This window comes from Zalophus californianus, chromosome 10, assembly GCF_009762305.2.
Source record: "Zalophus californianus isolate mZalCal1 chromosome 10, mZalCal1.pri.v2, whole genome shotgun sequence".
Classification (NCBI taxonomy): Eukaryota; Metazoa; Chordata; class Mammalia; order Carnivora; family Otariidae; genus Zalophus; species Zalophus californianus.
In genome coordinates, this window is record NC_045604.1 from 102,739,665 (window position 1) to 102,757,089 (window position 17,425).

Sequence of the window (17,425 nt, forward strand, 5' to 3'; positions counted from 1 at the left end):
TCCTGCTTTGTTGAATGTTTTCAATGATAAAAGGATGGTAGATTTTGTCAAATGACTTTTCTGCATCTACTGAGATGATCATATGGGTTTTTAAGACTTTATACATATGGTATATTGCATTATATAATATATTACATTATATGGTACATTACATAATTTTGGAAGTTAAAACAATGTTGCTACTTGGGATAAATCCCACTTGGTCATAATGTATAATTATTTATGTATATACAGATTTAGCTTGCTAAATTTTGGGGAGATTTTTGCATCCATATTAATAAGAGTATTGGTCTGTTGTTCTCTTTTCTTGTGATGTCTTTGTCTGGTTTTGCTGTCAGGGTAATAGCGGCCTCACAGAAAGAGTCAGGAAGAGAGCCCTCTTCTTCTTTTCTTTGGAAAAGTTTATGGAAAATTGGTGATTTTTTTGTTTTGTTTTGTTTTTATTTGTAATGTTTAGTAGAGTTCACCATCTGGTCCTTGACTTTTCTTTGCAGGAAGTTTTTCTTATTACGGTCTCAGTCTCTTTGCTTATTACAGGTCTATTCAAATGTCCTGAGTTTCTATTTCTTCTTGAGTCAGTTTTGGTACCTGGCCTTTCCAGGAATTTGTCCCTTTCCTCTAGGTCATATAATTGATTAGCACACAATTGTTCATCATATTACCTTATAGGCCTTTTTTATTTCTTTAAGGTTGGTAATGATGTCCCCATCTCATTACCAATTTTAGTAATTTGAGCTTTCCCTTTTTTATTTTAGTCAATCCAGCTAAATGTTTGTCCATTTTGCTGATCTTTTCAAAGAACCAACTTTTTATTTTGTTCCTTTCTCTATTATTTTTCTATTCTTTATTTCATTTACTTCTGCTGTAGATTATTGATTAGATATCTGTATTGCCTTTTTTTTTTTTTTTTAAGTAGACTCCACACAGTGTGGAGCCCAGTGCAGGGCTTGAACTCACGACCCTGAAATCAAGGCCTGAGCTGAGATCAAAAACAGACACTTAACTGACTGAGCCACCTAGGCATCCCTGTATTGGTTTTTTATGTAAGCATTTACAGCTATAAATTTTCCTCTAGTCACTGCTTTTGACACAAGCTACAATTTCCGATATGTTGTACTATCATTTTCATTTATCTCAAAGTATCTTCTGATGTCCCCCTGTGACTTCTTTAATATGTTTGGTTACTTAGTTATTTAATTTCCACATATTTGTGAATTTCTCAAATTTCCTTCTGTTGTTGATTTCTAATTTCATTTATTGTGGTTGGAGAACATTCTTTGTATGATTCCAACCCCTTAAAAATTGTTTAGACTTGTTTTATGCCCTAACATATGGCTTATACTGAGAATGTTCTCTATGCCTTGAGAAGAATTATTCTGGTGTTGTTAGGTAGAAAGTTCTAGATGGCTGAGATGATTGTTCAGGTTTTCTCTTTCTTTGTTGATCTTCTGTCTAGTTGTTTTATCCATTATCAAAAGTGGGGTATTCAGATCTCCCACTCTGATTGTTAAAGTGTCTATTTTTCCCTCTAATTCTCTCAGTTCTGGCTTCATGTATTTGGGGTTCTATTGTTGGGTGAATGAATGTTTATAAGTGCTATATCTTCCTGATGGGTTGAACTTTTAATAATTATAAAACGTCCTTGTTTGTCTCTAGCAACAATTTTTGTCTTAAAATCTGTTTTATCTGATATCAGTATATCCATCCCAGCCCTCTTTGGTTACTGTTTATGTGGTATATCTTTTTCCATCCTTTTGCTTTCAACCTATTTGTATCTTTGAATCTAAAATGTGTTTCTTGACAGTGGGTAAGTTGCTACCAGGGGCTGAGGAGTAGGAGAAATAGGGGGAGGTTGGTAAAAGGGTACAAACTTTCAGCTATAAAATGAATAAGGTCTGAAGATCTAATATAAAACATGGTGATTATTGTTGATAACATTTTATTGTATAATTGAAAATTGCTGGGAGTAGAATTTAAATGTTCTGAAAAAAAGAAAGAAAGAGAGAGAGAGATGTTTTAATTAACTAGATGAGGGGAGTCATTTCACAATGTATAAGCAAATCAAATTGCCACCCTGTACACTTAGAATATCTTACAATTTTATTTGTCAATTATACCTCAATAAAGCTGAAATTTAAAAAAAATAATAAAGTATGTCTCTCATAGATAGCATATAGTAGGATCATAGTTTTAATCCATTCAGGGCAGTGATTTTTCTGTTTTTGACAGTATCTACAGTACCTAAGAGAGTATCAGGCACTTAATAGGAGCTCAGTGGATTTCTTTTGAATGAATGAGTCTTTATATGTGAAATGGGATGACATGTCCTTTTCTCACTGCTTTCCAGTTATGGGGCTCATCATCACTGCAGTTGTCTCTTTAAAAATCTTAACATTGGGGTAAGGGGAAGTTGCCTGGTGGCTGTTGGGTAAACATCCAACTCTTGATTTTGGTTCAGGTCATAATCTCAGGGTCATGGGATCAAGCCCTGCCTTGGTCTTTGTGCTCGGTATGGAACCTGCTTGTCCCTCTCCCTCTGCCTCTTCCCCCCCATCTCTCTCTCTCACAGATAAATAAACCCTTTAAAAATAAATAAATAAAATAAAATCTTAACATGGTATGTAAATGTAAGAAAATGGTGAAATCTTGTTCAACCTTAAGCCCGAGGCCAAGTTCCAGAACTCTGCTGGATCATGTTTATCAGGCAGAATAAATACGTTTAAAATCCAACAGATACAGAAGTTATGCCTGGACTTGTCCCTCACTCCCCACCTGGCCCTGGGTAAACTCAGTCATCCATCTTTCTTCTGCCCTTAGGTGTACTTTCTCTGATTTTTCTTTTCTTCTATGAAGCCAGGTTCAGAATTACTACAAGGATATGTCCTTAACAAGCTCTAAGCCAGCCCCCAACAAGGAATTCTGATTCTTACTCTCATGCCTACTGTAGTGTATTTCATTATCCTGAAGGTCAGAATAGGAACCAAGGCACTGGGAGAGACCCAACTTGGGCCTTGATCCAAAATCACAAGTTCCAGCTTAGTTTTTCAGAAATTCTCTCAAAGGGTGTTGAGTACCACCCTCACCAAGAAGTTAGTTCTAGAATGCTTTAGCACCCCTTACTGGTTCTCCCAACTCTCCTCTTGACTCTGTAAATAATCACCTCATTAAATGCTCCTTAGAATGTCTGTAGAGGGTGTTCCTGCCTGGACCCTGGACGAAAAAGCCCCAGCTCCTAATCTCACTAGATTTTCTACTTTTGCCCCTCAGGTCTGGTCAAAGGCTGTCTCAGTATTGCTATTCTCTGGGTGTCTCATTAGCTCTTACCACTCCCTTAATCTTGTTTATAGTCCTTGGTTTGTATATGGAATTTTATCTCCCTATGACTTTCTTATACTGACCATGAGACCAGGATATCACAGAAGCAATCCATTCCAGGCTTTCTTTGCTGCTTGAAATCTGGCCAAGAAATGACTTCACCACCACTTCTTACCTAATAGTTATTGGAAGAACAAATGTATCAACGTTCCTCTTATAGCAAGACACCTGGAAATAGCAGTCCCTACTCACAGTCTGCAATTTTTCCTCATCCTAAACCCTGCCTGCCAACCAGCTGTTCACTCCCACCATCTCACAGACCCTTCTTTTGTCAACATCACCAATGACCTCCATGTTACGAACCACATAGACTAATTCTGTCATTTTCTGACTTGACCATCATCAGGATTTAATAGAATTGGTCACCCCCTCCTCCTCAAAACACTTTCCCATGTATAACTTCTAAACAATGGAGAGCCCCAAGGCTCAGTCCTTCAACTTCTTTTCTTCTCCAATTATATTTACTCCCTCAGTGGTCTTATCCAGTCTGGTGGGGTATATACCATCTGCGTGGTATATAACTCCAGCCTGGAATTCCAGTTGCCTGTATCTACCTTCTCAACACTCCCATTTAGGTCTCTAATTGACATCTCAAGCCAAACTCCTCATTTGCCCTATTTCAGTAAGTGGCAAATCCACTTCAGATGCTTGGACTAAAAACCTAGGACATCATCTTTGGTTCTGCGACCTCTCCTACCCCAAAACTAACCCATCAGCAAACCTCCTCACATCTGTCTTCAAAATATATTCAGAATCTGACCACTTCCCACTACTCTGGTGCAAGTCATCAGCGTACAAAAATGCTCTTGCAAAAAAGAAAAAAAAAGTTCTTTTTCACAGTGTCCCTCTGGCTAACATGGTTAGTTCTGTCTCCTTATTTTAGTCTCAGATCTCTTTAGGGAAGTCTCCACTGGCCCACCCATCTAAGTCTCCATTGGCCGACTCCACTCACCCATCCATCTAAGGTTGCCCTGACTTCTCCCTCAACTTCTTTGGCCACTACAACATTTTATTGCCTTCATATTTCTTATCACTATGTAAAAATTATATTTTCCATGTTTATGAGTTTGTTTTCTTCTTCATTCCTCTAACTGTACGTACACCTTCTAGACTGTGAAATGCCCAGAGCCTAGCACAGCACCCACCATATGGTGACCATCAATAAAAATTTATTGAGTTATCAAATGAATGATCTTTAAGGCCCTCCTGTACCCAAAAATGCTATAATTAGTATAATAATGTGTACTTGGTGATTTTCTTAAACCTTATGGTATAGTCGTGGGAAGAACATGATATAATAATACGATAAAAAGTACTCTGTAGGCTATGAAACATTATCTAAATAGAAGGAGATGTTTTTGTTAATAAGTATTGAAGGTTTCCCAAAATGAGTGTCTTTTCTGAAGAAGCAGGACCCTTATTTGTAGCATTTTCCTGGCCAAGACAATCTCACAAAATGACACAATGTGGGCACCCTAGATTGAGGGCAATGGTTGCTTTGGCTTTACTGTGTGAGCTACAAATGTCAAAGCATATATAAAACACTTAGTATGGGGGAGCCCCTACTAAATGGAATTGTAAACTTCCTCTGCTTTGTCACTGGTCCCCAAAGTGTGCTGAGCAACTTCCCAGGAGCCCTATAACCGCATATTCCAATGTCAAATGCATGGAGAAATTGTCTTAGTTCAAACTTTTTGCCTGGGCATCTAAGCTTTCCGGGTTTTTGTGCGCATCTTGGGTAAAAGAGAAAATGCATGTGCATAGTATAAAGTATGATTGTATGTGGCTTTTTCCTTCTGTTTCTAATTTTAAGAAAAGCTCCTCTTTTATAGGCTAACTCTGGGTAGGGCTGAGGCAACAATAAAAGGGAGGAAAGTTTTCTTTTGTTTTAAAATTTTTACTCTGTTTGGCCTTAGAATTTTCCAGACCTTTCCAGTAAACACGTGTGCCCAGTGAGACATTTTAGATGTGGTTTCATCATACCCCCTGGGCCCTGTCCAATCATCCATCCACCCACATTCTCTCTCATGATCCATTGACCACACTCCATATGCTAAGTATCTCAGTAGCATCCACACACCTCTCTCTCTTCACCCCTCCAGCAAAACTGGCAAAGGAGAGCAAGAGAATGTGCGCACCTTGACACAAGATTCATCCTTGGTGTCATGTATTTTGACTCACGGGCAAACATGGTGAACAGTAAATTATATCCAGCCATCCAGTAGGATTTCAGCCATGATGGCTCTCTGAGAAGACAAAGATTTTGAGGCAAAGGGTGATGAAGGGGGTGTGTGTTTCCTCCTCCACTTGTGAAAGCTAAAGCTATTTTTTTCTTAAATCTCAGTCTCTACCCACAGGTATCTGGAGCAATCTCTGCCATCTCATAAGCCATACACTTAGTCCTGCAAAGCACCTTTTCCCAAAATGTATTCCAGAGACCATGAGAGGTACAAGGTGGTTTCTTATAGAAAGGATTCATGGTCAAATAAGCTAGATGCTCTGCATATCATAGACTCTTGCAGGAGATAATCAATGTGCATTAGCATAGAGAAGCCTCTGAGACTTCCTGCAAAGGAAAAAAAAATCACCTAATTTGTTTAATTCTGTATTTCCTCAATTTATTTGTATCACAGAAGGCTTTTTTCAAATGATACTTACCACCTCTTAGAACCAGTGTCTTATGGAATACCCTTTGGGAAACACTGTTGTAGGCTGATTCTTGGATTTGTGAACAAATCCAATTAACCTTATTTCAGACCCTGAGAATCTGAGGAAGAGCTAGTGGGTGTTGCGGGGTTTTTTTTGGCTTTTGGTTTTTTTTTTTTTATCAAATTGTTTCTTGCACAGTGACTCTGTGCCAAATTATACCAGAAGGGCAAATGCTCCCACAAACAGCAGAGCAGAAACCTTCACCAAAGCCTCAACACTCATGTTGAAGAAATATGATGTTCTTAGGGGGCAGAGCAACATGGCAGAGGAGTAGGAGACCTGGATTTCATCTGGTCTCAGGAATTCAGCTGAATAGGGATCAAACCATTCTGACACCTATGAACCCAACAGGAGATTGAAGAAGAGAGTAGCAACAACTCTCTGAACAGAGAAGCGACCACTTACTGGAAGGTAGGACGTGCGGAGAAGTGAATCCGAGGCGATATTCGGGAGGATAGACGGCGGGGGAGGGGGCCTCCCTTGGCCGCTTCTGGCAAGTGCTAGAGCCGCGGAGCACAAAATCGGAACTTTTAGAAGTCGGCTCCGCTGAGGGACGTCGCTCCAGTGGCTAAGCGGGGGGTGGAACCCTCGCAGGACAGTGTGGTCTCAGGGCCCTCAGGGTCACAGAAAGACCAGGGGTGCCTGAGTGCGGCAGAGCTCCCAGGTATCAGAGCAGGGAAGCCGGCTGCAGAGACGGAGCCGAGGCGCGGGCTCTCAGCTCGGGGTTGCCATAAACTGTGATCCGCGGCCAAGTCGGGTTCTGCTCCTCCAGCAGGGACCCAACAGGCGGCAGATCCGGGGAGACTCCCCTTCCTCCCCCGGGAGGAGCGGCGCGGGAACGCACCGCAGGGATCTGCTGGGTTCGGAGACTCCACACGGGGTCAGGGGCCAGAGATAGAAACGCTCGGTCACAGGCCGGGTGAGCACGGAGTGCGGCCGGAGACCGGGGAGACGGGAGTGACTGCTTTTCTCTGGGGGCGCACTGAGGAGCGGTGCCCCAAGTTCTCGGCTCCTCCAGGCAGAGATTGGGAGGCCACCATTTTCACCCTGGTCCTCCAAAGCTGTACCGAGAGCGTGCAGGGAACAAAAGCTCCTGAGAGCAAACCTAAGCAGCTTGCTTAGCCAGGACCCACAAGGGTGGGGCAATTCCGCCTCCGGCAAAGACATTTGGGAACCACGGCAACAGGCCCCTCCCCCAGAAGATCAGCGCGAACAGCCAGCAAGCCAAGACCAACTTTACCGATCAAGGAGAACGGGAGAACTCCAGCGCTGGGAGAATACTGCACATAGAATTCATGGCTTTTTTTTACCATGATTCATTAGTTTTTCAAAGTTAATTTTTTAACTTTTTTTTAAATTTTTCTTTTTCCCTTTTTCAACCAACATCTTATCAATCCCTTTTTAAAAAAAACGTTTTTCATTTTTAGAGTCATATTTTATCCCTTCATAGTAGTTACCCTTATTTTTACCATATATATATAAGTGCTCTCTTTAAAATTTTGAGATACACTTTCTTCTAACAGATCAAAATATACCCTAAATCACTAGTGTATGACTTGGTTCAGGTCTCCTGCCTGATCACATACTCTCTCTTTTTTTTTTTAAATCGTCTTTCTTTTTTCGAACAATTTCTTATCTTATCAATTCCTTTTATAAAATCCTTTATAATTTTCACCTTTACAGTCATCTTCCATCCCTTCATTGTATCAACCCTTATTTTGTACATATATGTCTTTCTTCCTTTAAAATTTTAGGAGACACTTTTTTCTAACAGACCAAAATACACCCAAAATCTAGTGTGTGGCACTGATCTATGCACTAGCCTGATCATATCTGATCATATTCTGTTTTTTTTCAATTGTTCTGTTTTTATTTTTATCTTTTTCTTTTTTTTTTCCCCCTCTTTCTTTATTCTTTCTTTCCCTTTCTTTTCCCCTGGTTTCAGGTCTTTTCTGATTTGTAGAGAGTATATTTCCTGGGGACGTTGTTAACCTATTAACATTTTGTTTTTCATTCATCTATTCTCCTCTGGAAAAAATGACAAGATGAAAAAAATCACCTCAACAAAAAGAACAAGAGGTAGTACAGTCAGCCAGGGACCTACTCAATACGGACATTAGTATGATGTTGGACCGCGAGTTCAGAATCATGACTTTAAAGATACTAGCTGGGCTTGAAAAAAGCGTGGAAGTTATTAGAGAAACCCTTTCTGGAGAAACAAAAGAACTAAAACCTAACCAAGTCGAAATCAAAAAGGTTATTCATGAGGTGCAATCAAAAATGGGGGCACTAACTGCTAGGATAAATGAGGCAGAAGAGAGAATCAGCAATATAGAAGACCAAATGATGGAAAATAAAGAGGCTGAGAAAAAGAGAGAAACAACTACAGGATCACGAGGGCAGAATTCGAGAGATAAGCGATACGATAAGATGAAACAACATTAGAATAATTGGGATGCCAGAAGAAGAAAGAGAGAGAGGGGCAGAAGGTATATTGGAACAAATAATAGCAGAGAACTTCCCTAATGTGGGGAAGGAAACAGGCATCAAAATCCAGGAGGCACAGAGAACCCCTCTCAAAATCAATAAAAATAGGTCAACACCCCGACATCTAAGAGTAAAACTTACGAGCCTCAGAGACAAAGAGAAAATCCTGAAAGCAGCTCGGGAGAAGAGATATGTAACCTACAATGGTAGAAATATTAGACTGGCAACAGACCTATCCACAGAGACCTGGCAGGCCAGAAAGGACTGGCATGAGATCTTCAGAGCACTAAATGAGAAAAATATACAGCCAAGAATACTATATCCAGCTAGGCTGTCATTGAAAATAGATGGAGAGATAAAAAGCTTCCAGGACAAACAAAAATCAAAGGAATTTGCAAACACGAAACCAGCCCTCCAAGAAATCTTGAAAGGGGTCCTTTAAGCAAAGAGAGAGCCTAAAAGCAGCATAGATCAGAAAAGAACACAGACAATGTACAGTCACAGTCACCTTACAGGCAATACAGTGGCACTAAATTCATATCTTTCAATAGTTACCCTGAATGTAAATGGGCTAAATGCCCCAATCAAAAGACACAGGCTATCAGATTGGATTAAAAAACAAGACCCATCGATATGCGGTCTGCAAGAGACTCATTTTAGACCCAAAGACACCCCCAGATTGGAAGTGAGGGGGTGGAAAACAATTTACCATGCTAATGGACACCAAAAGAAAGCTGGGGTGGCAATCCTTATATCAGACAAATTAGATTTTAAAACAAAGACTGCAATAAGAGATGAAGAAGGACACTATATCCTACTTAAAGGGTCTATCCAACAAGAAGATCTAACAATTGTAAATATCTATGCCCCGAACATGGGAGCAGCCAATTATATAAGGCAATTAATAATAAAAGCAAAGAAACATATTGACAACAATACAGTAATAGTGGGGGACTTTAACACCCCCTTGACTGAAATGGACAGATCATCTAAGCAAAAGATCAACAAGGAAATAAAGACTTTAAATGACACACTGGACCAAATGGACTTCACAGACATATTCAGAACATTCCATCCCAAAGCAAAGGAATACACATTCTTCTCTAGTCCCCATGGAACATTCTCCAGAATTGATCACATCCTAGGTCACAAATCAGGTCTCAACCGGTACCAAAAGATTGGGATCATTCCCTGCATATTTTCAGACCACAATGCTTTGAAACTAGAACTCAATCACAAGAGGAAAGTCGGAAAGAACTGAAATACATGGAGGCTAAAGAGCATCCTACTGAAGAATGAATGGGTCAACCAGGAAATTAAAGAAGAATTAAAAAATTCATGGAAACCAATGAAAATGAAAACACAACTGTTTAAAATCTTTGGGTTAGAGCAAAGGCAGTCCTGAGAGGAAAGTATAGAGCAATACAAGCCTTTCTCAAGAAACAAGAAAGGTCTCAAATACACAACCTAACCCTACACTTAAAGGAGCTGGAGAAAGAACAGCAAATAAAGCCTAAACCCAGCAGGAAAAGAGAAATAATAAAGATCAGAGCAGAAATCAATGAACTAGAAACCCAAAGAGCAGTAGAACAGATCAACGAAACTAGGAGCTGGTTCTTTAAAAGAATTAACAAGATTGATAAACCCCTGGCAAACTAATCAAAAAGAAAAGAGAAATGACCCAAATCAACAAAATCATGAATGAAAGAGGAGCGATCACAATCAACACCAAAGAAATACAAACAATTATAAGAACATATTATGAGCAACTCTCTGCCAGCAAATTAGATAACCTGGAAGAAATGGGTGCATTCCTAGAGATGTATCAACCACCAAAATTGAAGCAGGAAGAAAGAGAAGACCTAAACAGACCTATAACCCCTAAGGAAATTGAAGCAGTCATCAAAAATCTCCCAACAAACAAAAGCCCAGGGCCAGATGGCTTCCCTGGGGAATTCTATCAGACATTTAAAGAAGAATTAATACCTATTCTCCTGAAACTGTTCCAAAAAATAGAAATGGAAGGAAAACTTCCAAACTCATTTTAGGAGGCCACCATTTCCTTGATCCCAAAATCAGACAAAGACCCCACCAAAAAGGAGAATTACAGACCAATATCCTTGATGAACATGGATGCAAAAATTCTCACCAAAATACTAGCCAACAGGATCCAGCGGTACATTAAAGGGATTATTCACCATGACCAAGTGGGATTTATCCCTGGGCTGCAAGGTTGGTTCAACATCCGCGAATCAATCAATGTGATACAATACATTAACAAAAGAAAGAACAAGAATCATATGATCCTCTCAATAGATGCAGAAAAAGCATTTGACAAAGTACAGCGTCCTTTCTTGATCAAAACTCTTCAGAGTATAGGGATAGAGGGTACATACCTCAATATCATAAAAGCCATCTATGAAAAACCTACAGCGAATATCATTCTCAATGGGAAAAGCTGAGAGCTTTTCCCCTAAGGTCGGGAACGTGGCAGGGATGTCCACTCTCACCACTGCTATTCAACATAGTATTAGAAGTCCTAGCCACAGCAATCAGACAACAAAAAGAAATCAAAGGCATCCAAATCAGCAAAGAGGAAGTCAAACTCTCACTCTTTGCAGATGATATGATACTGTATGTGGAAAACCCAAAAGACTCCACCCCAATACTGCTAGAACTCATACAGGAATTCAATAACGTAACAGGATATAAAATTAATGCCCAGAAATCAGTGGCATTCCTATACACCAACAACAAGACAGAAGAGAGACCAATCAAGGAGTCGATCCCATTTACAATTGCACCCAAAACCATAAGATACCTAGGAATAAATTTAACCAAAGAGGCAAAGGATCTGTACTCAGAAAACTATAGAATACTCGTGAAAGAAATTGAAGAAGACACAAAGAAATGGAAAAACGTTCCATGCTCATGGATTGGAAGAACAAACTTTGTGAAGATGTCAAAGCTACCTAGAGCAATCTACACATTCCATGCAATCCCCATCAAAATACCATCCACTTTTTTCAAAGAAATGGAACAAATAATCCTAAAATTTGTATGGAACCAGAAGAGACCCCGAATAGCCAGAGGAATATTGACAAAGAAAAGCAAAGCTGGCGGCATCACAATTCCGGACTTCCAGCTCTATTACAAAGCTGTCATCATCGAGACAGTATGGTACTGGCACAAAAACAGACACATAGATCAATGGAACAGAATCGAGAGCCCAGAAATGGACCCTCAATTCTATGGTCAACTGATCTTTGACAAAGCAGGAAAGAATGTCCAATGACAAAAAGACAGTCTCTTCAACAAATGGTGTTGGGAAAATTGGACAGCCACATGCAGAAGAATGAAACTGGACCATTTCCTTACACCACACACAAAAATAATGGTTGAAAGACCTAAACGTGAGACAGGAGTCCATCAAAATCCTAAAGGAGAACACAGGTAGCAACCTCTTCGACCTCAGCTGCAGCAACTTCTTCCTAGAAGCATTGCCAAAGGCAAGCAAAGCCAGGGCAAAAATGAACTATTGGGATTTCATCAAGATAAAAAGCTTTTGCACAGCAAAAGAAACAGTCCACAAAACCAAAAGACAACCGACAGAATGGCAGAAAATATTTGCAAATGACGTATCAGATAAAGGGCTAGTATCCAAAATCTATAAAGGACTTATCAAACTTAACACCCAAAGAACAAATAATCCAATCAAGAAATGGGCAGAAGACATGAGCAGACATTTTTCCAAAGAAGACATCCAAATGACCAACAGACACATGAAAAAGTGCTCAACATCGCTCGGCATCAGGGAAATCCAAATCAAAACCTCAATGAGATACCACCTCACACCAGTCAGAATGGCTAAAATGAACAAGTCAGGAAACGACAGATGTTGGTGGGGATGCGGAGAAAGTGGAACCCTCCTACACTGTTGGGGGGAATGCCAGCTGGTGCAACCACTCTGGAAAACAGTATGGAGTTCCTCAAACAGTTGAAAATAGAGCTACCATATGATCCAGCCATTGCACTACTGGGTATTTACCACAAAGATACAAATGTAGGGATCCGAAAGGGTATGTGCACCCCAATGTTGATAGCAGCAATGTCCACAATAGCCAAACTGTGGAAAGAGCCAAGATGTCCATCGACAGATGAATGGATAAAGAAGAGGTGGTATATATACACAATGGAATATTATGCAGCCATCAAAAGGAATGAGATCTTGCCATTTGCAACAACGTGGTTGGAACTGGAGGGTGTTATGCTGAGTGAAATAAGTCAATCAGAGAAAGACATGTATCATATGACCTCACTGATATGAGGAGTTCTTAATCTCAGGAAACAAACTGAGGGTTGCTGGAGTGGTGGGGGGTGGGAGGGATGGGGTGGCTGGGTGATAGACAGTGGGGAGGTATGTGCTATGGTGAGTGCTGTGAATTGTGCAAGACTGTTGAATCAAAGATCTGTACCTCTGAAACAAATAATGAAACATATGTTAAGAAAAAAGAAAAAGAAGAAGATAGCAGGAGGGGAAGAATGAAGGGGAGGAAGTCGGAGGGGGAGACGAACCATGAGAGACGATGGACTCTGAAAAACAAACTGAGGTTTCTAGAGGGGAGGGGTGTGGGGGGATGGGTTAGCCTGGTGATGAGTATTAAAGAGGGCACGTTCTGCGTGGAGCACTGGGTGTTTTGCACAAACAATGAATCATGGAACCCTACATCCAAAACTAATGATGTAATGTATGGTGATTAACATAACAATAAAAAATAAGAAATATGATGTTCTTAACATTAGAATTGCAGATATTTCCTCTCAAGTGCATCCCAAACATATAACTTTACACTTAGGGAAGCACTTCTCAGTGAACTACATAACAGTTTCCAAATTCAGTTACAGAATTAATCACTTTCTCGATTTTAAAGGGGGAAATTTTTCAGAAAGCAAAGGTGTTTATTTTGAAAACATGAAAATATGAAATCAAGTGTCCTCAGAAGGGAAATAATTGAGAGGAGCTCTAAGGTCTGATTAGAAGATAATAAGATGAAGGGGAGAAGGACATTCTGGGAGGAGAAATGTGTACAAAGGTAAAAATGTGAGCAGTGCAAATTTTCCAGGAGACCCAGGCAAACTCTCCAAGCCTTTGAAGTCCTAGAATGTCATATTGGTTGCATTTCTTTGGTCAAGCAAGTCACTATAACCAGCCTAAATCTAAGGGGAGAAGAATTAGACTCCACTTACTGTTGAGAAAATGGCAAAGTCAGAGTATAGGAGAACATGTGAGAAGGGAAATATTGTTGCTATTTTTAGAAAATCTAATCTATCATATAGGTATTTGAAAACATTCCCAGTTTTTCCTATTACCTTCATAAGGGTATAGACCTTTGCTTTTTTAAAAAATCATCTGTATGTGTCCCCCCCCTTCCTTTTGTTCACTATCCACTCCCTGTCCACTCTATGTCAAGAAGAATGTCTTATGTGTGCCAGAGAGTCAATGTATTTTGTTTGTCAGTGGATTTTGTTTCTTTCAGGAGAACAAAGAGCAAATAAGTTTTCACAAAATTATTTTAGGGGTGTAGACAAACCCTTATCTCGATATTTGGACCTATAACTCTAGGTCAAGTCTTATTATTTTGTTCCCTCTATCTGATATAACCCTCTTTATACATCTGCCACCAGAAATCTACCCCCTGCAATGCCTTGACATAACAGCTACTGTTTATTAATATTTAGTATGTGCCAAGGAGTGTACAAAATGTTTTACCTAAATTACTTCCTTGGAGTTATTGGATGACTCCCAAAAAGATTATAGTCTCACTGAGGACCAGAACTCATCTGATTCTGGTATTTGTATGTTGGTTTGAACCACACTATTGGGAGGCTGGGGGGACCTAAAGACCATTTACAGCAACTTCTCAAATCTCTTAATGTCCTTCCAGGTTGTGTCAGTGAACATTTGCTTGTCTTACTGTGAGCATGCAAAAATACTATTCTGGGTCCTGTTTTTCCATTTGGAAACATATACACTGCTGTGTATGGTGACCAGCTACTAAGATGGATCCGGTGAATCTGCCTGCTAGTATTTGTGCACTGGTGTAGTCTCTTCTTCATTGTCTCATAGTTTGTGTGATCAATAGAGTATGGAAGAATGACAGTTTGTGACTTCTAAGGCTAGGTCATAAGAGGCATTGTGGCCTCTAACCTGGCCTATTGGGCCACTCACCCCAGAGAAAGCCAGCAACCATGTTGCAAAGAGAGTCAAGTAGATCTATGAAGAAACCCACATAGAAAAGAATCAAGCCCACCTGCCACTGGCATCACTAGCTTGTCAGTCATGTGAGTGAGCCACCTTGAAAGTAGACCCTTCAACCCCAGTCAGATCTGGGGAGTCTTAAAAAATAGCCAGGTTGAGCCACACCCTAGAGACTCTGAGCATCCCAGGAGGTCTGCCTGGTAGAGGAAGTGGGGCCCCCTCAGAGAGAGACCACATGAGTATATCATGAGAACAGGAGCCAGACAGATGCATCTGATGCTCCCAGAGAGCATGGCCTGAACCAGGAGGGAGTCCAGTGTTAGAGGTTCTCAAATAAATTCTTTCTGAGAAAGAAGCAGAGTTCGGTCATCCGCTCTACAGAGAGCACCAGCAACAGAATCATTAGGACTATTCTTTCTCCTACTCCCTCCCCCAAGGTAGTCTAAAAACACACCCAACACTGCGTTTGGGAAAAGGGTCTTTGTATATGTGATTAAGTTAAGGATCTTGAGATGGGAGAGTATTTGGGATAAAGATAAGGGCTCTGGAGCCCTTGTTGTCCTGCTCCTGACACCAAAACATGCGGTCCCCTGTCCATTCTATAGTCTAACCCCATGTGCCTCTGGGTCTACAGGCGACTTTATATACAGGCGAGTGTGCAATAAAATTTATATTATAGGAGCCGGCACTCAAGAATTAGAAACCTGCCCTATGGAATATGCCCTTAATTAGGCCAGCACCTGTTATTTACTGATGTGGTTTATTTTCTCAGCAACATGCATGAATTCAGGAAATCATCTTTGTAAATATTCTATGAAATAGACTGATTGCTGCTAATTAGCTTCTCTTAACATGAAAGAGGGAAATGACTGGCCTCTTTTGAGTTCTGATAAAGTATGGTGGTGGGGAAAATATGTGCAATGAAGCACAAAATCGGTTTTATGGTCAAGCTTTGCTGGAGAGGTGGCATAAGGCCTGCGGTATTTTGGGAAGGGTGGGGGTTTTATGCAGAATGAGTGGAACTCTAGGTCAGCGGGGGTCCATACGATGGATGCCCAATTGTTCCATCTTGGCCAAATGGCTTCATCTTCTCACACAATCACACGATCCTGAAATTTGGGGGTGCTCCTCTTTTTCCATTCTTTTTTATCCTCTTTATAAAATCAGGCTTGTTATCGGACCTCCTAAATACCTTAGATCTTTTCTCTCCTCTCCAGGCCCTCTGGAGCTGCCCTGGCTCAGTCTTCCTTCATCCTTCACCTGGACCTCGTAATGCATCACCTTCCAACCCACACGGCTGCCTCCAACACCTCACCCTCTCCTCTTGGTGCACCTGTCCCTCCATCAAGGCAGCAGTTCTCAAACTGAGGTAAAGAAGAACCACCCAGAAAGCTTGTGTCTTAGTTTGGGCTGCCATAACCGTGAGCCAAGTGGCTTAGACAACAGGAACATATTACTCACATTTCTGCAGGCTAAAAGTCTAAAATCAAGGTACCAGCATGGTCAGTTTCTGATGAGAACTCTCTTCCTGGCTTGAAGTCAGCCACCTTCTGTGTCCTTACTTGTCTCTTCTTATGAGGGCACTAATCTCATGATGGGGCTCCACCCTTATGATCTCATCTAACCCTAATATCTCTCAAAGGCCCCACTTCCAAATACCATCCTATTAGAGATCAGGACTTTAACATGAATTTTGGGGTGGAGTGGGGGACACGATTCAGTTCATAGTAGCTCATTAAACTGTTGATGTCTGGATTCCATACTGGAAAATATGATTCATTAGGCCTGTGGTGGGTTTAGAAACCCACATTTTATCAAGTATCCTATTATATCTGGAAACATGAGGTCTGCAGACAAGAGTCTTAAAAAGCACACTTCAGTTTCTCACCTGGGCTCTGTGCTGGGCCCTGCTCCAGATCAATTAAATAAGGATCTCTGGGTGTGGGGTCAGGACAACATTTCTTCAAAGGTCTCACTAAGTGATTTCAGGGGGGAGATGCATCACTCTGGTCCAAGACTTCACAAAGAATGAGATCACAAAGGTCAACTGATTATGTCCTCACTCTGTCTAACACACTTCAATGACACCCCATCACTGACAGCAGTGGTTTTCAAATGGTGGGTCATGACTTAACAGTGAGACTCCAAATCACAGTAGGTTGCCAGCAGGTTTTTTTTTTTTTTTAATGGAAGAATAGAAAGAAAATTTTTTTAAAAATTAAGTGCATAGAGTGGAGCAAAAGTAACTATTATTTTGTGAAACATGGCATCACTTTATTGTTAAATCATCGCACTTGCTATTGCTTCTGCCTTCTGTCCACTTGATATTCATCCTTTGGAACACGACTGAGGCATCTCATTTGTCTGAAGCCTTCCCTCTCTCCTGCCCTCAGTCATCGTTCCCTCCAGGCTTATGCAGGTCTTCTCATGCCACTCTAATATACACTTCTCATCATAGCCACTTAGGGATATGGCCGTTTCTTTCTTTGGGAGACCTCTTTTGAAGGTAAGAACTGGGTCCTGCACATTTTATATGCTCAACCCAAAGCTCATCATCTAATGCTGATCAATTAATGCTTGCAGTGTTAGGGTTCA

General features: G+C 40.7%; 1 long non-coding RNA gene across 2 annotated transcripts; it reads right to left on the bottom strand.

The window, feature by feature from the left end:
- Positions 1–1,926: 1,926 nt before the first annotated feature.
- On the bottom strand, positions 1,927–16,810 carry LOC113933148. 2 transcript variants are annotated; one of them, XR_003523255.1, is made up of 4 exons: positions 16,719–16,810; positions 5,514–5,621; positions 3,399–3,490; positions 1,927–1,982 (listed from the first exon to the last, which is right to left on the bottom strand). It is a non-coding gene; the product is annotated as an uncharacterized LOC113933148 (long non-coding RNA). The 2 variants fall into 2 exon arrangements; XR_003523256.1 differs by having other exon boundaries at positions 16,292–16,786.
- Positions 16,811–17,425: the final 615 nt, after the last annotated feature.